Source organism: Heteronotia binoei, chromosome 17, assembly GCF_032191835.1.
Source record: "Heteronotia binoei isolate CCM8104 ecotype False Entrance Well chromosome 17, APGP_CSIRO_Hbin_v1, whole genome shotgun sequence".
Classification (NCBI taxonomy): Eukaryota; Metazoa; Chordata; class Lepidosauria; order Squamata; family Gekkonidae; genus Heteronotia; species Heteronotia binoei.
In genome coordinates this window covers 15,594,360-15,619,187 of record NC_083239.1, presented here as the reverse complement: position 1 = coordinate 15,619,187, position 24,828 = coordinate 15,594,360, and positions in this window count along the sequence as shown.

The window sequence follows — 24,828 nt, the reverse complement described above, 5'->3', positions numbered from 1 at the left end:
CCAGCCCTCCAGCGGGAGCTGTGTGACTCAGCTCCCGCCAGGCAGGCCAAGCAGGGAGGCACGCACCAGAGGGCCCGAACCCAGACAGACGTCTCGACGGAAGGCACCCTCTAGTCGAGCCGCCAGGATGGTCTGCATTCTCCACACCCCGGGTCACCAAACCCCAAGGTTGATCATGCCAGACCCCTAATTCCCCAAAAGGGGGATGCTTCACAGTCCTCCCCTAGCCACATAGTGCCCTAAACCCCAAAAACCTGCCAACTAAAGTGACCGCCTATTTAACTGCACCTCCCGATAGCCAAATTCACAATCCACTGCAATGCTATGCAGGGTAGGCAAAAAACACACCCCAGCAACTGCCAATCAGCCCCCCCAAATGAAGCAACCAGCAAACGCCTATATAACACACAGGGCAGGCGGGAGGGCCGATCTTCTGCAGGACTGACAGCAAGAAGCGGGGATCTGGCCATTAAGACAGCCAGACCCTGCCCCCAACATTGCGCGCCCAAACGGGCGAACACTGACTCCTCCCTCCCAGGGAGGCAAACCAGGCTAAAGCAGCCTAGATGTTTTGCTGCAGGGTGCAAGCCTCAGATTGTAGGCAGTCATCTACAGGAGTAGCCCAGGGGGATGTCAAATTGGGTGCTCCCTTTCCCAGGGTGGGTAGGGGGGATGAGTGAGCAAGTGAGGAAGAGAGAGCCACTGCCCTTCTCACTGACAAAAAAAGGCTCCGCAAATCAGTTGGTCAGCAAGACCTTCTGGTGCCCTCCCACACATTTTAAATCATGTGGGAGGGAGGAGGTGGCAGAGGAATACATCCTGATTGCAGTGCCCACAGCCAGTTGTGCCGCACCATGCCACACGGAGGAAGGGAGTTCTTGCTGGTAAGTTGGCTGTGGCAAGGCTGTCTGAGCATTGGGGGAGGGGGGAAGACTGGGGGGGGTGCTTTGCCTGGGGTGGCGGGCATGGTGGGGCACCCTAGTACCAGCGCTGAGTATTCCTTAAAAATAGACTCAGTCTATCATGATTATTGCAATTTAGGGAAGTGAGGCAAAGCATTCCAGCAAGGTTAATGTGAACAGTTACAGGCTTGCTCCATCCTGCAGGTACTACTAATTGGTCTCTTGGCCTAGTACCCCTTATCTTCAAGGCCAAAGCTGGAAATGTGGTAATTAGCTTATCATGATAACCTGCAGCCCACAGGATAGGATGGGGGAATCAGGAGTGATGAGGTAATTTTCTAACATTCCAGCAAGAATGCATCCTGATTGGGTGTCATTATCACCTGATGCTGCTTGGCCCATCCCCCCCCCCCCCCCGCCCCTTAAATTTAGCTAAGGCCCTGGAGAAAGGAGGCTAGCTTGGATTCTGATGGACTGAAGGCCTGGATTATGACATTGCAACTGACAGTGACATAGAGAACACATGAATTATAGCTTCTGACTCTTGGACTTAAGGCTTGTGTCATTTAATGCAGGTTCTGATAATGTTAGATAATTAAGCTGCTTTTCTTGTTTTCCTGCTGTGCGGCTTTAATGCATTGTGTTGCCTGTAGATAAAATCTTTTGTTTTGACAGGAATTAATAAAAGTTCATATAATTTAAAAAAAATAAACAAAAAGTTTGGTTACTTGTGTACAACAGCCCTGGTGACCAATAGAGTTCAGCTTTGGACTCCTTGACAGGAAATATCTTATAAGGGACATAGAAGATGGGAGTTTACAGAGGATCGTTGCTGACTATAAGGAAGGAGCTGCAGGCATAAACAGTTAGAGAGCAGCCAGAGAAGCTAGTGGAACTGTGTTGTTTGCTATAAACCATTTTCTTTACTTCAGTGTGTTTCTTATATGATTGAACCCCTTATTTATCACATGGTTTCAGTAGTGGGATCTCAGACATTTGAAACAGGAGTAGGAGCAGCGGAATATCATGGACAAAAGGATAACAGATTGTGTCTGTCATGCCCTGGAGATGTAAGGGTCTTTGAAGTGCACTAGGAAGTCCCTGGGACCCCATAGCCACTCATTTCCCCAGGGAAAAGAGCCATAAAATGCACCGCAAGGTCAGAGGAAGCAGAGATGCTGTTTCTGCAGAGAGATAGGCATTTGCTCTAACTGCCAGAAAGGGCAAGACGAATAGCTGTTGTAACACATGATCTGTTTATTGAGATTGTGTGGGATGTGAGCTCTGATTGGGAGACTGGGGTTCATCATCCCTAATGGGGGAGATTTGTTTGAATCTGGATCAGAAAAGAGGCTTTCTGCCACAAAAGGTAGGAAGAGTTAAAATACTGGTAACATCTTTTAGTCTTTGTTCAAAAGCTCAGATTTCCCTGCATGGAGTAGGTGGGGGTCAGAATGTGCTTTTGTTCCACAGGAGGTGGGATGTCAGAGGTAAATCTTCTGTATTGTTAAGTTTAACTCAGCATTATATTTTCTTGCTATTTTCTTTAGATCTCTAAACCAGTAGGTGTGATAGATTATTTTCCATGACTGGTGCTCTAGGTTAATTTGTAGCAATAAAAATTTCCTGTTTAAGAGAGCAGGGTGCGATTCAAAGTCCTCCTCACATGCCTCAGTCACTTGCTTACAGTAAAACAAAACATGCACCAGAGAAGGACTAAAGCGATTGGGAATTTTGCCCTTTGCACATGCTTAGAGGCAACCTTTAGTAGTGTTCTTCAAGGCACTGGTAGCATGGGAGGCTGGATTTCTAACTTGGGGTGGTAGCACAAAGAAGAGGAACACACTTTACGTGAGCATGGATACTCAACAGCATGTAAGCACATATAGTCCCAGGGTGGGTTTGTGACAATACTATCCCTGGAATTTTTACACATACTCAGGAAGTTTTGTGTCTTTTTTTCATCAGAGCTATAGGTAGTTGAGAGAGTGATTTGTATTGTGGAAAATATGTTGTTGCTATTATATGAAATTAAATATGTCAAGAGAGCTTGCAGATCTTGAAGCAGCAGCTCCCTTGTACAGGCAGAGATCTGAGCCTTCCTCATCCATTGTCTCTCCTTTCATCTGGTTTGGTGTGAGTTTTTTGCAATTGAGAGCAATCCTGTTCAATGGGATCACTGGCAAACCCTTCTGGTTGGATGACATCCCTGTCAGGCGTATTTCCATTCTCTTTCCTCCTTGATGCTTGGGGAAGTGTACCACACACCATAGTGCCATAATAACAATTAGAGCTGAATGTTTACGAATTGTGCTGGAAATTATGGCAGTCAGATTAATGACAATATTAATTATAGCATGGATGTGATTTGGGCCAGAAATTGATTTGTTATTATCGGGCTGCACATTCCTGATAAAGCACTAACTTGCTCTAACGAAAACAAGACTCAGATATTTGTACATCATTAGGACTGCTGGAGCAAGCATAAGGGGGTGTTTGTTACATGTTTTTACAAATACCTTTCAATTAACTTTTTTGGAAGAATGGTGTATGTTAGAATTACATGGTGCAGGGATAGGAATTCTGGCTCCCCTTCCCACTTTGTAAGATTTCCCTAGTAGTGGCTGTAGTTGCATTGAACCAACAGCATGGACTCAGCTCAATTACAGCAGTTTTAATTGCGAGATGCAAAAGGTCTCCTAAGGAAACTACATGGGCTGTCATCCTGAGACTTTGCGGTAATTATATCATCTCTATTTTGAAGGGGTCCACTGAGGAATGAGTGCCAGCACATCCATTGCTAAGTCTTATTTGACTTTTCCGTCACCATTATTCTGTGGATAGTTAATGACATTAATGATTCACCCCAAGACAGCCCCCTAGCCACGCCTGCTACTTGTGTAATAGAGTTACTCATCTGGAAGTCTGGATAGTGCTGTGATTCTCGAACTGCATGGCAAACTTCATTAGGCAGGTGTCTGGAGGCTACAAAGTCACCCACGTGCTTACCTTCAGGGGGATCCAGGCTGCCAGCAAGGGAGCAGAAGTGAGGAAAATGGCAGGGGAATGGGGGAGACAGCTGACTTGCCAGCAATGGCATACTCCTAAATGTCCCATGGTGGAAGCCAGAACTTCCTGAGCTCACTGCAGGGTTTGGGGGAGAGGGAGGTTGGTAGTGGGCTGGAGAAAATGTACAACAGCTGTGAGAGCTTCCCCCTACGTACCTGCAAAAAAAGAGAAGATATTGGATTATGCCCCATTCTATACTCTGAATCTCAGAGCGGACTACAATCTCCTTTACCTTCCTTCCCCCCCAACAACAGACTTCCTGTGAGGTGGGTGGGGCTGAGTGCTCCCCCAGAAGTTGCCCTTTCAAGGACAGCTCTGTGACAGTTATGGTTGACCCAAGGCCATTCCAGTAGCTGCAAGTGGAGGAGTGGGGAATCAAACCTGGTTCTCCCAGATAAGAGTCTGCACACTTAACAACTACACCAAACTGATATAGTGGTTAAGGAGGTGTGGGTGGTGTGGCAAGCCAATGGCCCATCCTCACATTAACCCCACCAACACCAAGGAGTGGAGACAGAAAGGCGTTACTCTACTGGTCTGGGGGCTCTCAGTCTCATGAGTCTCACCCCATTGAGGAGAAGACTGGCAAGTCAGGTGAGGTTCCACCCAGGAGGGAGGATTTAAACAGAAGGCATGTCAGGCAAGGAAGAAAGAGCAAGGAAGAAGCCCAGAGGCACTGGGAGAACATCTGGGCTGTTGGCAAGGGAGAAGGAACTGAGTGCAAATGAACACAATTCCTCCTACATTACCTAAGGCTAGGCTAGTCTGCTGGCTACAAATTAAGCCTGGAGGACTCTACCCCATTGCACTTTCCCCCAGGACCCCCAGACCCTATCAGCAGACTTTGGAGGCAGGCACAAGAGGGGGGAAAGGAAGGGGCCAAAGTCCTTCTGGGGACTTCTCAGTACAGAATCTTCACCATGCATTGGCTCACCCATGTGGCATAGTTCTAAAATCCCTCTCAGTGAGTTTTCCCCCAACCACTTTTTCTTTTGCTGAAGATAAGTTAGAGAAAAGGTCAGGATCCATCAGTTCTGGAAGCTCAACTTAGATAAATCATCCTTTGGATAGGAAGTATGCTGGAATATGTGTGTGTGTGTGGGGGGGTGCCTGGGGTGGGTGGAGTTTGGGAAGGAAAAGGTGTCACATCCAGGTGATGCTATAGGCTGTCTCTGAGGTCTGGGACTAAGGGAAATTCCTAGAGTATCAATATATGGAGGTCATTTTTCCTCCTGCTCCTCAGTTCCTTGGGGGAAGGAAATTGGGGCTGGGGTAGGCAATTCCCCACTGAGGGTGGGTAAAGGGGAGACCTAGTAGGAAGACATCTTTGCCAATCCCACTACCTGTGGGGACAAGCAGAGACTACAGCACCACTCTGGACTATGAAAACCTGCAACCCATGGCTTCCTGCTGGTTCTCATTCCCAAACTCTGGGGCCCCTGAAATAGCCCCTTGCTCCCCAGTAACAAGAGACAGTGTTGTGTCTTGCATTTCAGTCCTGAAATTACAATAAAGCGGACGCTACGGAGGTGACCATTGGAAGTCCACTGGTCCCCGGATGTAGCTCCGCAAATACGCTCCGCCAATCAAGATCTGTGGCGGGAAGTTTAACTGGCCAGGATTGGACCTGGCCAGACTGAGGGTTGTTCCGGGGTATGTATATAATTGGGCCCCGCCCCACGTGGCCTCACTTTTGTGATGTACTCGCTAATAAAGCATGTTGCCCTCAACACGTCTCGTCCCTCAGTACATTACAGTGGTGACGAAGGTGGGATACTAGCTAGGTAACTCCCCAAGTGGGACTTCGCTGACCTGGCCGGAGACGAGGAAGGCATGAATTCAGAAGTGCCCGCCACTGCCATGGCTAACCCAAGTGGGACGACGGGCCACCTGGCAGAGCTCGACCCTGCCAACCCCGATAGGTGGGAGACCTACACGGAGCGGGTCGACTGCTACCTACGAGCGAACATGATTACAGACAACAGCCGTAAGAGAGACGTGCTCCTGAGTGTCTGCAGGGAGGCCACATTCGAGATCGCAAAGGGTCTCTCGGCCTCCGTGAAGATCACGGAGAAAACGTACGAGAAGATAGTCAGACCCCTGACCAGGCACTTCTTGCCCCAGCCTTATATCATCGACTGCCGATTCCTCTTCCACAAGATGGATCAAGGGGCGGGAGAAACAGCTGCCGTCTACCTGGCCGCCCTCCGCCAAAATGCGGGGAACTGCAACTTCGACAAGCTGGAGGAAGCCCTGAGGGATCGCTTCATCTAGGGCCCCCAAGATGAAAGACTGCAGCAAAAGCTCTTCGCAAAGGAAGAGCTCACCCTCCAACTCGCCTTCAATGAAGAAACCGCATTTGAGAGAGCAACCAAAGCTTACAACAACCCGCGAGTGGAAGCTGTCCACCAGGAGGAGATGGCACTGGGCAACCCAGAAGAGGAGGAAGCAAACCAGCTACATCGCCAACCAGGAATGGGGCCGAGAGTGACAGAGAGACATGCCAACAACAAGTGCGCTAGCTGTGGGGATCCACACGAGCTCCGGGACTGCCCCTTAGAGCCAGCTAGGGCTGCCAGTATGTGGCTGACCACCAGAATGGGGTATGGGTTGTCCTGAAGTGCCTTATTTATTGTGCACTTGTAATCAGCGCATATGCGCACATCTCCATTCGGCTTCACTGCAGTGACTATGGGTGTTTCCCATGCAGCATAGGATACTGGTTCTAGCATTCCCTGGGCCATGAGGCGGTCCAGCTCCGTTTCTGTTTTTGGTTTAAGAGCAAACGGAACTCGCCTGGCCTTCAGCCTTATCGGTCTCACGTGGGGATCGAGAGGTAAGGTGATGGGAGGCCCCTTGTAGCACCCCAGGGACCCATCAAACACTTCCGGGAATTCCCGGCACACGTGCTTGAAATTTTGCGTTCACATATGCTGCACCCCCACTATTTGAATACCCAGCAGTCGAAACCAGGTCAGCCCCAGTAATGTGGTGAGCTGGCATTTGACCACGAGAATTTCCAGCTTGCCCTTAAAGTTCTTAAACTCTACTCTTACAGTGGCCCAACCCAAAATCTGTACAGCATTTTTTTGGAAGTCCCGCAGTATGAAGTCCGCCGGTCACAGCCAAGGCCGGCCACGGGGACAAAGTTTTCTTAGAGACTCCTCCAAAATTATGGAGACGGAGGAACCTGAGTCCAGCTCCATTAGGCATGGAGCACCCTCGATTAGGACTGACACTCTGACCTTATCTGGGGTGGTGAGGGGCAAGTTCATTACCTGCAGGCTAGTCAATGCGGTCGAGTAGGCATTGGTCGAGTCGTAGTTGGTGGACTGGCATCTGCGGGTGGTCTTGGCCCGGCATGCCCGCGCTATGTGGCCCACTCTTCCACAGTTCCTGCAGTCCACATTGCGATAGGGGATTTAGATTCCCTAAATCTCCAGGAATTTCCCAATCCAGAACCGGCAACATTAGCTGTACCTGATATTTGCCCATGGATGGTAAACACACTGCTTTTGAGAAAATCTTCTTGTTTTTACTTTTGGAGGATGTCGTCTGCAGACATGATACTCTGGGAAAATATTTCATTGTTTTGTCTTCTTGTTTTGCTGTAGCAGTAACTCCACTGATCTATTGATCTGCTTGCATTTATTTATTCTATGGGTCTGGCTGTTTTCACTGACTTGTTTTATTGTATGATTTGTTTTATTGTTTGGATTGTCAGCCTCCTTGAGCAAATCTGGAGAGGCTGCATACCAATTTCCTAAATAAAACAAATAAATTAATATAATTTCATGGCAGAATGTTCACAACCTGCACTGCTGAGTTCCAGGATATTTAAAACAGTTTGGGGGCACTGTGAGTTAGCTACATAAATACTACTGCCAAGTTGTAATCGTAGTTCTAGAATCATATCAAGGATTCAGGAATGAGCTAAGCCCAAATACAAGCAGGAATTAGATGTGTTTCATTGTTTAATCATGTCAGGCTAACTTTTGCCCTAGGCCTTTCAAGTAACTAAGGTAAGCTGTCTGGTAAGCAATTCCATGTTTAAATCTAAATCAGTCCTGAAAGGAGGACTGGACTTCTATACTGTTAATGAGGTTTCCAACACTGCTCAGGAAAATGCCAGGAGATCTGGCAGGCAGTACCTGGGGAGGATGTGATGTCATTGATTCTCTAAGAATTTTCTCTAGTTTTGATGGCAAACACCACAGAGAGTAGGGGAAAATCCTAGATCCTCGTTATGGCAATTTTTTTCTCCTGCTTCTTGGTTTCTCGACAGCAGGAGATTGGAACTGTGGCCAGGGAATTCACCACTGAGCCCTAGGCAATTGGGAAGCCTAACCTTTGTAACTGGCTAGAAGAAGAGATTTCAGCGGGCACAGTTTCCTTCACTTCTGCATTACAGAGGTGAGAAACAAATATAGCAATGGTCATTGGCCTTATAAGGGTTGTCATTAATATGCAGATGACCCCCAGTTCTATCTGTAGATGGATGGATAGATGGATGAGCTCTGCCCCAAATTTTTGGAAAGGGCATTAGGGGCTGTGGCTGGATGGTTACAGCAGAGCCAGCTGAAGTTGAACCCAACGAAGACAGAGGTCTTGTACCTTAAGTTGTGGGGGACTGGGGTTAGGAATCAGGCTCCCTATCTTCTGTGGGGCACCATTAGTACCAGTGCCAAGGGTAAGAAGTCTTGATGCTGGATTCCTGCTTTTTATGGAGGCCCAGGTCACTTTGATTGCCCGATTGGCCTTTCACAATTTTCAGCTAGTCCAGCAATTGCTTCCCTATCTCACCTCTTGGCTACAATGATCTATGCAACGGTCACTTCCAGGCTGGATTATGGTAATTTACTCTATGTGGGGCTACCCTGGAATCTAATCTGGAGATTGCAGCTTGTGCAGCTTGTGACAGGATGTCTGTTGACAGTGATGCCTCTGCGGACACGCATTCAGCTGGTGCTGCACCAACTGCACTGGCTGCCGATTGAATATCGGATCTGGTTTAAAGTTATGATCTTGACCTTTAAAGCCCAGTGTGGCCTGGGACCATCATACTTCTGGCACCACCTCTCTACACATGAGCCCCAGAGAGCTTTATGCTCTTCTAAACAGCACCTCCTGGTGATCCCTGGCCCAAGAGACGTCCACTTAGCCTCAAACAAAGCAAGGGCTTTTTTGGCCCTTGCCCCATCCTGGTAGAGCATGCTTCCACTTGAGATCAGGGCACTATGGGATTTATTACAGTTCCACAGAGCCTGTAAAATGGAGCTGTTCTGTTAGAATTTCAGCTGAGGCAGCAATGTTCAAATATTCAAAATTCTGGCCACTCTTGTTTATGCCCCTTTTCCCACGCCCTGCTGTTTTTAGATACTATTTGAACATGGGATTTTTCTGGGACTTATCTTTGTCTGACATGAGGTATGGGTCTTTGTTATTGTTATTGTGTCAGCTGGTGTTTTATTGTTTTTCCTGTTGATGGATTTTATGTTGTAAGCTGCCCTGTAGATAAATAAAGACTTAAAATACATTTCTGGTTGATAGGACCACCGAAGCTATGATTGCCAAATGAAGCCTTCATATCCAGAGGCCATAGTCTCAATATCAGATGCTAGAGAGGAGATGCCAGGCTTGTGGGTTTTCTCAGAGGCATCTTTGGAGGGTAGACACTATGGCAGAGGTGTCAAATGTGCAGCCCAAGGGCCACATCAGGCCCCCTGAGGGCTGTTATTAGGCCCGCGAGCAGCTCACTGTCATCTGCTTCCTTCTCTCTCTCTTGCTTCCTTCTACATCACAGCTTGCTTTGCCAGGCTTGCTCAATCACATAAGAGCTACAGAATAAAGGCTCTATTTTCTCTATTGACTGACCAGCACATGAAGCAACTTATGTACAAAAGCTCACAATGCCCAGCCATTTCAAGTTTCCCTCCTGGGTCTTAGGCTCAAAGCATTGACCATGAGATTTCTGTAATAAATAAAAGAAAAACAAAGAGGGGAAAAAAACCTAACCCAAAAACTGGAATAAAGAACTTAAAGGTTAGTATACAATAAGGGCCAAAAATTAAAAGCAGAATTTAAAATAAAATCAAACCAAAAATACATGTATTTATTACAGAAAGTTAAAAGCATTTAGAGACCCATCATTTTTGGCCCTTATTATATATTAACCTTTAGGTTCTTGATTTCTGTAATGAATGTCAATAAATCAAAAGTAGGTTTGCAACTTACACACACGCACCTGAACAGCCGATGCTATGATGTCACTTTCACGTGACTTCATTGCATCAGGGATGTCTCTGCCCCCTCCCAGACTGCCCCCACCTAATCCCCCTGCTGGCACAATGATAACACCCGGCAACCCTAGCCTGGATGGTGGTCCTCTGATTTCCTGACTTGGCAACCCAACTTGCTCTGGCCCCCAAACCTATCTAAACTTCACTTCTTAAAAACTCCTATCCCACCGAACCACAATGACAAGCCTCTCTGGAGAGCGAATGTGCCAGCAAATCAGTGGAGAAAATGAAATCCTCTTTTAATGTAGGCCCCAAACTATACATAGATCCCCCTACTGCAATTCTGGCAATCACTCTGAGGTTTTTTTTTAAAAGGATTCCTCATACAGCGCGAGCAATTTTTCTCCAACCTTATGAAACTAATTATTTTATATTCCCTAACTGAAATGTATAATTCAACGTAATTGGCAGCCCAAGTCCCACAGTACCAATAACAGGGGCTGTTATTGTTTCCTCAACTAGAACCGCGGCGTGAGGGCTGGGGATGCAGACTCCCATTCTTGTGTTTAATGGGGAGCATTAAAATAAATCAAGCCAGACTCAACAATAGGCTCCGTAATAAATAATCCCTTCCCCTTTCAAATGGTTTAAGTCTTGTTGGAGTCCAGCTAAGTGAAGGAGCCAGCCTTTTGTGGCAAGGGAAAAGGAAGGGCTTGGCGGGGAGGCCAATTTACCACTTAAGAGAAAGGGCACAGCAATCAGGAAGGAGAAGGAGGGGGATCTATTATTAGTGAATGCAACAAGAGGCCTGCCACATCAGACCAAGAGCCATTAAGTCCAGCAATCTTCTTTCAGCAGAGGCCTCTTGAGAAGCTGCAAGCCCTGCATCAAAGCAACAGGCCTTCCCTGCTCTGAGACTGGAGGCTAGGTATCTACGGATATACTGCCTCCGAGCATGGAGGTTCCATTTAGCTAGGCTGACAGATCATGCAATTCATCTTGCCAGTTTAAAGCCCACTGTCACCATTGGAGTTACTGTGGTTCTGTGGCTGTAGTAAGCTGAACTTGAATCACAGGGACCTAGGGTTGAGAGTAGGGATGTGCAAAAAAAAATAAAATTCGGTATTACACGGATTCGGAAGTATACGGGGAAAAAAAATTCGGAATCCCCGTATACTACTGAATGCCGTATTCGGAATAGCCGCACATACGGTAGATGCGCGGCCATTGAAATCAATGGCAAATAGGGTATATTTGAAGCCGCCTGGAGGGGAGGGGGTTTGAGGGAGAGCCCCCAAATTTGCAGGGGACCTGCAGGGGACTCTCCCCTCCAACCCCCCCAAGTCCCAAAAAGATTGGGCCAGGGGATCCCATTCCCAAAGAGGGTGCCCCTATTCCATCATTATACCCTATGGGCCATTGAAATCAATGGCAACATAGGGCATAATTAGAGGCTACTGTGGGGCAGGGGGTTTGAGGGAGAGCCCCCAAAACTGCAGGGCAGCTTCAGGGGACTCCCCAGCATGCAACCCCCCTGGCCCCAAAAGACGGCACCCATCTGTGGGCACCCCAAAAGGAACACTGCTCCCAATGGTGAGAAAAAACCAATTAGAGCCACTTCCTCACTGCAATTGTCGTGGGAAAAGTGGCTCTGGGGAGCAGGAGGTTTTGAGGAGAGCCCCCCAAACTGCTGTGCAACTTCAGGGCACTGTCCCACACAAAACCCACAAGGCCAAAAAAATTGGACCAGGGGGTCCAATTCCTGGGGCACTCAAAGCCAAACCTAACTTCACACCAGAGAATCTCTATAGGACCCAATGCACTACATCCCTCTATCTACTCTATGAACCCCGCAGGCCTGGAACCAATGTAAACCCAGTTGCCAATGTCACTGCCACACAAAACACAATCTGCTCAAGGTCTGCTCTGCAGACCTGGCTGCAGCAAACCCAGATGCCAGCTCTCCAGCCCTGCCCCAAAAAACACAGGGAGAGCTGGCCAACCACAACAAGCATGCTGGCTCTGGGTCTCTCACCCAGGCGCCAGCTTCCCTGCCACAGAACACACAATCTACAGATGCCATCATTATACCCTATGGGCCATTGAAATCAATGGCAACATAGGGCATAATTAGAGGCTACTGGGGGGCAGGGGAGAGATTGAATGAAGACAACACGGGGAGAGCTGGCCAACCACAACAAGCATGCTGGCTCTGGGTCTCTCACCCAGGTGCCAGCTTCCCTGCCACAGAACACACACTCTACAGATGCCAGCTCTCCAGCCCTGCCCCAAACAACACGGGGAGAGCTGGCCAACCACAACAAGCATGCTGGCTCTGGGTCTCTCACCCAGGTGCCAGCTTCCCTGCCCCAAACAACACAACTCTAGTCTCAAACAAGAGAAGTGGTGGACCACCACACCTAGCTCCACATCATTCTGTAACACAAAGCAAGAAGCATTTTGACTTACCTTGAGTGATGGATGGTTGGCTGGTCCCGGCTCTTTCGCGTTACCCAGGGTGCACCACGAGGCAAGCCAGAATTGCACCCCAAATGAGGAAGATCACTGGGAGGGCCTCAGATTATGTGAGAGGAAGGCAACCATTCCTTCTCTCTCAGCTCAGCAGTAACACACCAGCATCACTGTCCCATTAGAGGGACCTCAGCATTGGTATGGCTGCTGGCTGCCTGTCATCATCACTGGCACCTCCCTCTTTCTTCCTCCTGCCCCTGAAAAAAAACTGGGTGGGTTATCCTGGCTGGGCCTGTGGGTGCTGTCGGTTACAGTTGGGGGCTGAAATGGCCCTTTCAGTATTATTAGGCATGTGTGGATGGAGGACTGGAGAAATTTGGATCGCTTTGCAGTTTTTAAACCAGCATTCACTTTTGGTTTGGGGAGAGATGGGGGGGGGATGCACTGCCAATCAATTTGTGAGTGAGTTTTTGGGCTGTCTTTGGAATCTAGTCAATTTTTATTGGAGGAGCGTTTTACAACCATCTTCCAAGCGCGGGCCAAGAGAGGATGCAGGCACAAGTAGGTGCTCACTTCATTCAGTCTCAAAGTCCATGTTTGGGGAGCCGAACATTGGCAAGTTGACCTTCAGGAAGATCAGCTGCTCAACTGTCCAGGGTTGCAGGCGATTGCGATGTGGGCAGACAATGTTGCCCATATGTGAAAAGACGCGCTCGCTCTGCACGCTCGTCGGTGGGCAGGAGAGGAACGCCTTGGCCACAGAGGAGAGGGCCGGCCAGACCCCCTCCTTCGTGACCCAGTAGTCCAAAGGAGACGCTTCCTGCGGCTCGAGGGGCTCAAAAAGATAGTCCCTCACCATCGTAACACCCGTCTCCGCTCTCGGTGCCCTACCGCTCCTAGAGGGGCCAACGACCCGCCCGATGAATGTCACCTCAGCACTCCTCTTGGCGTGAGTCTGGTGGGAAACACTGCCTAGCTGGGGAGGCTGGGGATGAACAACAGCAGCGGAAGTCGCAGATGAGCTGCTTCCACCCCCCTCCTCCTCAACTACCGGCACTGGGCCCCCCCCCTGACTCTGGTACGCTCGACCTTCTGGGAGAGCTCGTCTCGCCAGCGATCGAGCTCGTTGGCCCGCTCAGCAACTGTGCCCTTAAGGCGCGGGTCTAACATGGTCGCCATCATGTAGACTTTATCCTGGGTGAAAGCGGGCCTCTAGCCCTACCTGCAGCCTAACAACCAGGGCGCGCACCACTGGAAGAACGTCTGCACGGCCTTGAGCTGGCACTAGAAACGAGGCCAGGTCCTCACGGGCCATCTGGACCATGGGGACGACCAGTGCGATGCTCATCATGTCAGATGAGAGCATTTCTGTGTAGGTCTTGAAGGGCCCAATAACCTCCACAGTCTGAGAAATGACCACCCAATCCTCTTGGGTGAGACGGTTCTCATACCAAAAGACCCTCGTCTCAGAGACAAAGGCATCCAGGGCTGCTCTCTGCTCCACCATGCGCTCCAGCATGGCGCAGGTGAAATTCCAGCGTGTGCTGACATCACCTAGCAGGCGGTGCCATGGCACGCCCGTCAGTGTCTGTTTCTCACGCAGCCGATACGAGTCCGTATTGCTGCGTGAGAAGTGACCCGTGATGTACCGACACTTCTGGAGCAGAAGTCGGTACTCATGGGTCGCGGCTAGATACAGACAATCCTGGCTTTTCCTCTGTCCCAATGCGTCCTTAACCACGAGGTGGAGAAGGTGGGCCACACAAGGAAGGCATTTTAGGCCCTGATGTTGGACAGCCACCTTGATGTTTGAGCCACCATCAGTCACCACGAAGCCCGTGGCGAAGTCCCCGCTGCCTACCCAGCCCTCTAACTGCCGTGAGAGGATGGCTCCGAGAGTGTCCGCCGTGTGCGGCGCGTCGACTGCTTCAGCGTGCAGCAAGGCCCAGCAATAGCCGGCCTGGCGGCCCTGACCCTGCCTGTTGCTACTGCCACCCCCAACCACCTCTTTAGGTTGCCACCAATGCACAGTCAGGGAGAGATATCCCTCGAACGCATGTTTGGAGGTCCAGATATCTGAGGTGAAATGAACAGTCCCCCCGGCAGCACGGGACAAATGCTTCTTCACCACAGATCTGGTCACCCTGAAAAGAGCTGGCACAATGGTCCTGCTAAGGGTGGTTCTAGCAGGAATTTTGTACCAGGGCGCCAGGTACTCCAGCAACCCCCGCACCCCAGGATTCTTGACCACTGAAAACGGAAGCCCATGGGTGACCGACCTGGGAAGGTGCCAGGTGATCACCCTCCTGCCGTGCCTGATTCCCCCTCTTGGCACAGAGGTGCCCCTACCAAACATCTCAGGCAGAGATGCCTGGCGTCCCTGTTCTCCCACGGAACGCTCCTGAGAGTGGGGGTAGTCGCGATGGGATGGACCCCCTGGTTGGGTGGTGTTGTTGTCCGCTTGGACAACACAGCACCAGCCTGCTTCTCCCCTTTAAGAAGCACCTCCGGGTGGTGCTTCCACAGGTGATTCCGCATCCCCCCCAGAGTCAGGTGGGCAGGGTCCCGCCCATGACTGATCCGGGCCCTGCACAGCTTGCACTGCGCATAACGTGGATCCTCCATAAATTGGAAATGCTTCCATACTTCAGAGGTGAACGGATGCCCAAACTGACTGGCAGGTTGGGTGTCCGGAGCCACCTCCTTTGAGGTGCTCGGGGGAGACACATCATGCCTCGGGGTGGCAGGAGGGGCTGGCCGCCGGGCGGAAGTGGGCGGAGATGGAGGCACCTCGTGTGTCTCCATCTCTTCCCCCTCCACCCCATGCGGCCTCCCCTCCTGGCCATCCCCTGAAGGTCTGCTGGTGCCCGAAGGAACCGAAGAAGGGGGCTTGTCCTCCTCAACCAGCTTCTCCTCCAGCTCCTGAACATCACTCTGCACCCTCCTTGGGGTGATCGTTTTGGACAGAAAACTGTCCCCAAAGCTCATCTCCAAGGAGGGCTGCTCTTGCTGCCCCTCCTCTGGCTGCTGAGGCCAAGCGACATCAGCTGGAGGAGAGACTGCCCAAGCAGCAGACCCCTGCGCAGTGCCAGCACCTAATGGCACCTTTGCTGGGGGCGCCCCAGCAGCAACCTCGATGAAGGGCCCAAGGCGGGCCTTCTTCTTCATCACACTCCGGCCAGAGGTCGGAGTGCTGGAAAGCGGCTGTGGAGTGGCCCCACACACAGGTGGGGGGGGAGACCTGGGTCCTCCCCCTCCCCTCCACCCCTCTAGTCTTCTCCTTGGCCTTGCCCCCAGGGCCCCTCTTCTGCTGCCTGTCACTCATGTCACCCTTGGCCAGTCTCACAGAACCTGAACTGAGAGTGGGGTTTTTTACAAACCTAACTCACTGCACTGTACCCTGAACCAACAGGTGCCCTGACTTCTTTTTAAAAACCCTCCCACCAAAGCTTGTTTATTTGTTTTTTTGGTCCCTAACCTGTCCTTCTTTGGGTTGGGGTAGTAGTCTGGTAAAGTTTAGGAGACTAGGTGATCCTGCCTCTACCTGGCTGCAGTTTTTAAAAGGCTACCTTGAGATGAAGGGAATCCTTGTTATATCCTCCTAGTTAAACTTCTCCTAACTAGATCCTGGGACAAACCTGATTTCCTTGCAAACTAGAAATCAGGTGTCCCCTATAATGTGAGAGAAGCTGTGGTTTACCCTGTGGAAATCTAAGGATGCACCAGTTTTCAGTGGCTGAAAGCCAGATGTACCGCTGCTGCAACCTTAGTCTCTTTAAAAGGGAGCCTGATGCGGCCTAGTAGTCACGCTGCCTTTTATGAGAAACCTAAAAACTTTTTAAAGCACCCCTATCTGGCCTACTTGAATTGTGAAAGGAGATAAAGCCCTAAACTGGATTAATTTTGTTTTAAATTTCAAAAAAACACAATCCCTAGAAACACCCTTATTAGTGGGGCAGCCTATTTAGTGGCCCTAACCAAACCGAGAGCACACTCAGATTCCAAAAATCACTCTATAACAAGAAGAAAGTGACCCAGTCCACACACACCCTCGCCAACCCCCACACCAACCAGAGGTAATTTAAAAAAACCAAAACAAAACCAGCAGAATCACAAAAGGCCAAGCAACTCAAGTGTTTAAAAAGTGGCCTTTCACCAATAAGAAAACTTAGGCCAAATCAGTCAACAACACCCCCACCCCCAAACCAGGAAAAGTGACAACAGGAAAAAAAGGCCAAGCAAAGCAACTCAAGTGTTTAAAAAGTGGCCTTTCACCAATAAGAAAACTTAGGCCAAATCAGTCAACAACACCCCCACCCCCAAACCAGGAAAAGTGACAACAGGGAAAAAAGGCCAAGCAAAGCAACTCAAGTTTTTAAAAAGTGGCCTTTCACCAATAAGAAAACTCAGGCCAAATCAGTCAACAACAACACCCCCACCCCTAAAACCAGAACCAGGAAAAGGGGGACAAAAGTGGCCTTTTAAACAATGAAAATTAGGCCAAACAGCACCACCACCACCCAATAACCTGAAGAGAAAAGTAACACAGCAGCAACAAATCAAACACTGAAACAGTAAAAAACTCAACTTTTAATAATACAGGAACTCCCCCCCCCCATAAAAAAAACCCTTCACCCTAACCCCAAGAAATCCAAGCCACCCAAATCAGGAGAAGTAAAAGGACACTGCACTTTTAAAAGTCCTCTCACTAAATTAAGATATGGGCAAATTAGCAAACCCCCCCCACCCCAGGCCCCCACCCCCAGCAGAACCTAACCCCAACCCCAAATAGGCTACCCACCCAGTACTCACCCACCCAAATCTGGACAAGTAAAGGGACTCTAGTCCTTTTACCAACAAAAACTAAAACAAGAACCCCAAAACTGTCTTACCTTGTCTTCTCTGAGTCCAGGGAAGTCTGGTAAGGCTGAGTGAGAGAGCAGCAGGCAGCAGCTGAAGCCAAGGGCCAGCCAGCAGCAGCACAATCTCTCTCACACCAACCCACATACACCAACACAGCAATGGAGGAGTCCAGCCAGGAAGACTCCTTAAAAAGGTTCTTTGGCCCTACAGAGAGCAATTTCAGAAAATAGCACTGCTCTCTGATTGGCCAGACAACAGTGCTTACTTGGATACCCAAGTAAGCAAAAGATCAAAATAACAACAATGTAGCTGATGGCTGGGCCATCAGCTACACAACAGCCCTGCAAAGCATGCATTTGTAATGCATTTTGCAAATGCATGCTTTGGATTGGCTGCTGGGGCTCCTCTTCCCCCTCCCCCGCTCCCTGATCCCAGGGAGGCTATGGGAGAGGCGGGAAGAGGCCACTAAAGGCGGGAAAGTAGGCAAGCAGCTCCACTGAGGCTGCAGAAGCTACTTTCCCGCCTTTTCCATTGACAGCCGTATACTTCCGAATAGCTATTCGGCAGTATACGGCGAGCCGTATTCGGCTGCCGTATAATAGGCGGCAATGGGAATCGGCTACGGCCAATTCCATATACAGCCGAATCAGTGTTGATTCGGCTGTATATACGGTTCGGCCGAACTGAATGCACATCCCTAGTTGAGAGCAATACTCCGTCTGAGCTGTGAAGTCTTATGAGCAAAAATTCTACTTCATGAGCTACTGGCATTAGAGTTGTGAGTGACTGCATAAATTAGTTTGCTCTGGGGCCATTTTTCCTGAGCTAAGACAAAAATGTGTGAGCCAGAGGCTAAAAAACCGTGAGCTACCTCATACTAACTCAGCTTACAGGGAACAATTCTTGCAAGATAGGCTTGTCACATCTGGATTAGGCAACTCCTGGAGACATAGGGACAGAGCCTGGGGAGGACAGAGACCTCAGTGGGGTACAATGCCATAAAATCTACCCTCCAAAGCAGCCATCTTCTCTATGATCGCTATAGTCTGGAGCCTAGGGTTGCCAGGTCTTACCTGGCTTTCAGTGGGGGATGTCCCTCTACAGTGACAAAGTTTTCACCCAAATGCTAGAGCATCCCCCATGTGACATGTCCGGTATGATGATATCACTTTTGGGTGATGTCATTGTTCCAGGCACATTGGGCACTGACAGAGCTCTTCAGGGGCGGGGATCCCTCCCCCCACCAGTCAGCTCCATGCTGGCAGGTTGGGTCCTCAAAACTGGGGGAACATGCATTCAAATCTCACAGACACATTCTATTACACTTTTATTCTGTCCTTCCTCCAAATTGCTCACAGGAATCCTGGGAAGAAGAATAGGCTGAGAAAAAGAGTGAGCGACAAAGTCATTTCATGACTGAAAAGGGAGGGGGGTTTGAACCCAGGTCTCCTCCAACACAGCAGTCCACTAAGGTCTGTTCTGTTCTGAATGGCCTTCCACCACATGACAGTTGAATCCCCCTAAATGGTAGCAATCTACCCCACCTTCAGCATTTTGTTGTTGTTCAGTCATACAGTTGAGTCCAACTCTTTGTGACCCCATGGACAAAGTCACGCCAGGCCCTCCTGTCTTCCACCATCCTCCAAAATCTGCTCAAATTTGTGTTAATTACATTAGTAATGCTATCCAGCCATCTCATCTTTTGCCATCCCCTTCTTCTTTTGCCTTCTCTCTTTCCCAGCATCAGGGTCTTCCCCAGTGAGTGCTCCCTTCTCATTTAGTGACCAAAGTATTTGAGCTTCATCTTCAGCATCTGACCTTCCAGGGAACAGTCAGGCTCAATTTGCCTTAGGAATACCTCAGTCCAAATTCCTTCCTCAAGACAGCAAAAGATAATCATTATTAAGTGTTGTTAAGTCACCAACATGACAACCCCTCAAGGAGGTTTCAAGGCAAGAAAAGAATAGATTTGATTTGCCATTGCCTGCCTCTGTGAAGCACCCCTGGATTTTCCTGGTGGACTCCCAACCAAATACTAACCAGGGCTGACCCTGCTCTGCTTCCAAGCCTGGCTGAACTTGGGCAAGTCTATTCCAACATATAAGTCAGTTTCCTCCTTTGTTGTTCAATAGGCTCTTTGTCAAGCATGAGATTTCAAAATAACCAGTCCTTGGATTTTGAAACAAAGTTAGGTTTATTGATAATCCATGTGGCTCATTCGAGCTGAAGGTTGGGACTGATACTTTGTAACACTAGAATACAAGCTTTAAAATGGCACATCAAAGGTTCTGTAAACAATTCTACATTCACATGTGAAATTCACACTCTGGATTCCTTATCTATATTGCGGCTAGCACATCCTGGGTTCAGGCCTTCCTAGGCCTGGGAACAAGTCCCAGGAGGTCTTATCTTCAAAGAGGACATTCCTGTATTTGTTAATAAAAGCAAAAGAAGAAATGTGGGGGTTGCTACTTTGATGTGCTCACATTTTAACTTTGGGTTAGTAGCATTTCTACAAGCTAAATTCTCTAATATAAAGATAATAATTCTAAGGTCTGACTTCTGTAATATAGAAGGGATATACAATGCTTGACACTCTTTTGCCTGCCTCTTTAAAAAAAAAACTGCCAAGTATGCAGAAATCTAGCATGTGAAGCACTGCCTGGCATGGAGATCAAAGAACGGGAACAGATGTAGTGGCATTTGGCAGAAGATCATTGTAATTTAAGGAGTTGGAGAGCCAGTTTCTTCATCTGTGTCCAAGATACTCTGTGAGTGAACCAGACCTGAAGAGGTTACTGGTGCTAAAAATATTCTCTCTAAGAACATGTTTTGCTTTTCAATATTCACTTATCTTTTGCTGTTACACTTTGGGAGTGCATTGTTTATATGTTAGACTGATGAACCTGGTACTGGAATGTAGGAAGTTTCTTATACCAAACACATGCTCCCTTGTACTGTTTGTCAGTTGACTTTGGAAAGTATGAGTCCCTTCCAAGATTAGTTATAGGAATAACTAGGCATAGGCATGCACCGGAAAAATGGGGTTCATGTTGGTTTGATGTTCATGGCCAACAATGAACCAAACCATGAACCAAATTGAACTGGGAGATTCATTTGTGAACTGAACTGTTCTGTGGTTTGTGGCCCCTCAAACCCCATTGAAAGGGACCTCAGTCCCTTTAAACAGACTTTCTTGTGCAGACCCAGCACAAACCAACACAAATTGCTTTTAAAAGTTTGTGACAGTAGTCCCATCATGAACTTTGGCTCACAAACTACAAAAGTAGTATATAAGTCCTTGAGAGTCACCTGACTTTTTGAACCCTGGCTTTGGCTGGACCACGTAGCAGTTCTGAACACACTGTTCAGTCCTTGGAGTCCACCTGGGCTGCAGTCAGACTACAGGCTTGGTGTGATCTGGCCACACCTCTAATTATACCATTTTATTTGGTAATGGGACGTTTTGATCAGACATCCCACCCTGAACTGGCTTCACCACGCTCTTGCCCCATGGTCGATCATTCAGATTGTTGCAGCATCCTTTATCTTTCACACATGTGCATAAGCATGCATCCGAAGATCTGCTCCTTTTTGACAGCCCTACAATCCCTCCACCAAGTACTGTGGCCCCTCTCAGCCTCCTTTACATTGCCTCTCTCCTTGGAATACATGGGGAGGGGGTGTGTAAGCATTACACAGATTTATATGAGAGTGGCCCCATTGACCAGTACATTTACACTTGTGTTAATCATGGGATGCTCTCCAACAGCAACCTTTTTTCTGCTAACAGTCTGCATGGGATAAAGTGGGATGGGGAGTAGGGTGGCCAGCCTCCCCAGGCTCCCTGCCCATATGGCAGCCTAACTATGGGCTATTTCCACAGCTTTCCAACCCCAAGAAACAGGAGGGGCTTTTTGGAGGAGAATTGTCACTCAAAAACAACTCTCCGAGGGGTTCCTGATCCTGACAGATTGTAGGGTACAGAAATGCACAAACAGTGATTCAAAATCCACTTATGCGCATATTGCTATTTCATTTAAAAAAATGGTGGAATGAAAGGTTCACAGTTCCCAATCGCCTTGAGTTAGCAACAGAGGAATTCAGACATCCAGAAATGTGGGCTGAAAGTGCTAACATCCATAAGGACCAGATTTCCCCAGTGTCAATTAACTCCCAATTCGAAGGCAGGTCAGAATGGGGTACCAATGACTAGGGAACAGGAGGCAGATGTCACTATCTGATCATGCACTTTAAATCCAGTAGGGAATGACAGTGACATCAGATCAAACTGCTCATCTGACCACAGCCCCACTGTCATTATTTGGGGTTCTCATAGCAGAAGAGGCATAAGGGCATATTCCTTCATTGTTCCTATGGCTTGTTGATACCTAGAGAGATTTCAAGAAAACAGTTTACCTTCATCATTGGTGTGCTTCTTGCCTCCAAATCCCTCAGGGGAAAAAGAACCTTTTGCCTCTTGGCAATACACAGATTTGCCTATGAAATTTCTTTCCAAGCCTGAGAAAAAGGGGCCACTTACAGATGGCCAATTGATATATGGAGAAAGACTCACCTAAGGCCTCTAAGGTAAAAGTTTCCCAAATGCGAGTTGAAAATAGATTGCTTCTCATTGGTCTGTGTTCCTTGAATTGCCAGTGAGGCAATTGCACAAACCTTTCTGAAAGAGGAATCGTTGCATGCATTTCTAAGATCCCAGAAATATTCTTTTACATTCCCTGAAATCTTCAGTAAAAGGAAACAGACAAAGTACTTGCCTTTTCCCTGAGGCCTCTGGGGCCTTGATTCTGTGAGGAGTATTAAATCCAACCTGCTTCCCTAAGCATGCTGTCTGCACAACTGTCATTTACTCCCCATTTTAGGCTATAAAAGAGACTTGCACCAAGGAATTTGTCGGACCAATTGCAAATTCCTTGTAAGTGTTTACAGATGTGTGGCTCTGCTTAGCTTGTCATAGAAGACTCCACCTGGGAGATAAATAGGCAGAAATTAGAAGGCAATAGGGGAGGGGAAATACCACAATATATCAAGTTGCCGCCAGAGAGGCAGGTTTATAGAGCCTGTTGAGACAGATTGTCATAGATGGCCCTTGGGTACACACAGTCAATTTTGGACTGTTTTCCTCAGCACCAATATGTCACCAGAGGATTCTCTTGTATCTTTGAGCACAGCTGGAAAAGGGAATCCAAACAGCTGGGTTTTAAGCCTGGCTTTGTTGACTCCTCTATAAGGAGAAGTAAATTGGAGGACAATAATTGGGCGGGAGGAAAGGGGGAAGCAAGATCCACTTGGAAGTCAGAACACATTTGCCATGCTGCTTGTAAACAGAGAAGCAGATGCAGACAGGAAACTATCTGGGGGTGAGATTTTTATGGGCAAGGAGAGGGTAACCATTTTGCAAGTCTGGGTTGAGCCAAATCTGTAAATAGCTGTACCTAAATCCAGCCCTGACATATGTATTTTCTAAACCATGGATTAGGGTTGCCAGCCCCTCCTTCCTCAATGGAAGTGAGGGTCTCCCATCGTGAAGCCCCACATCCTACCTCCACTGACCAGCAGGGGGACCTACCAGGAGAGAGAGAGGAAGGCTGCTGTGATGTAACCGGCAACATGGCATCATCACCACCACCAGTGCACATAGGAAGTGATGTCATCACACCACCTACATCTAGGTGAAGTTCCAGTATTTGGGCAAAAACTCTATGGTAGAAGTCATTTTTACCATAGAGTTTTTGCACAAATGTAAGAGCATCACTGCAGTGTTGCAATGTGATATCATCCTGCCCAAGATGGAAGTGATATTGCAACATCACCTGGCCGTCTTTCCTGGTAAATCTCCCCAATCCCCCAGTCCTACAATGGATCCAGATATGGTTTCCAGCAGCAGCTGGCAAAGCCCCAGGAGCAATTAGAGGGTGGGGACAGACTATGGTTGAACCATAGAGCTTTGGAAGAATCCTAGAGCATAATCCCTGACATGATGATGTCACTTCTAATTTGGCAGCAGAAGTGATGCATGATGACAAATGCTGGTGAAATGCTAGCAGAGTTCCCCCTATTTCTGCCCATTTCCCCCTGCCAGCCGGTGAAGCTCCATGTGGGGCAAGGGAAATTCCTAGAAGATCTCCTGCTATAATGAGTCAGTTTGGTGTAGAGCTGGGTTTGATTCCTTGGGAGGTGCGGGGTTCTCCTTCTTTGGAGGTTTTTAAACAGAGGCTGGATGGCCATCTGACAGCAATGCAGATCCTGTGAATTTAGGGATGGGGGGGGGCAGCGGTATTTCTGAATTTCCTGCATTGTGTAGAGGATTGGATTAGTTGACCATGAAGGTCCCTTCCAACTCTATGATTCTATGATTCCCCACTCCTCCACTTGCAGCTACTGGAATGGCCTTGGGTCAGCCATAGCTCTCACAGAAGTTGTCCTTGAAGGGGCAGCTGCCTTAAGAGCTCTCTCAGCCCCATCCACCTCACAGGGTGTCTGTTCTGGAGGAGGGAGATAAAGGAGATTGTGAAGCTGCTCTGAGATTCAGAGAAAAGGGTGGATATAAATCCAATATCATCATCATCAGTGGAATTCTAGCAGGAGCTCCTTTACATATTAGGCCACTCACCCCTGGTGTAGCCAATCCTCCAAGAGCTTAAAAGGCTCTTTTTTGTAAACTCTTGGAGGATTGGCTACATCAGGGGTGTAATATGCAAAGGAGCTCCTGCTAGAATTCCACCCCTGATCATCATCATGCTTCTGCTTTTTGGAATTTCCCCTCCCAGTTCCAGAATTTAGTAGCTGGAAATAAGGCCCAGGGGTCTGGAATGCAACACGCAGGAGATACTGGTGTACTGACCAGACAGATTGTTTCTTGAAAGCCTGGCCCATCCCCAGGCATCTTCCCGTCAGCCAACTGCGGGGCCTGAGCTTGCTCACCCCATGCACTCTTCAGTTTGAAGCAGTGTCTATGGCTTACACACAAAATCCCAAATAGCTCACTAAGGCAGATCCTAGCTCCTGGATTTCAGTCTGCTTGAACATCTGATTAATGATTCCAAGACTCAAGAAGGGTCATCTAATTCTGTATAATGGAAATCCGTCCCCCTGTTAGTGCGTCTGAAACACTGTACACTCTGAGTGGAAATGGGCATTTGCAACACTAGATATGCACAGCAAAGATTCTGCCTTGAAAGAGTCCAAAGAATACGAGAAGCCATAGGCCCTCCATTTTCTGCTGCTTCCTTCAACTACCTTCTTCCTTCCCTCTCCCTCCT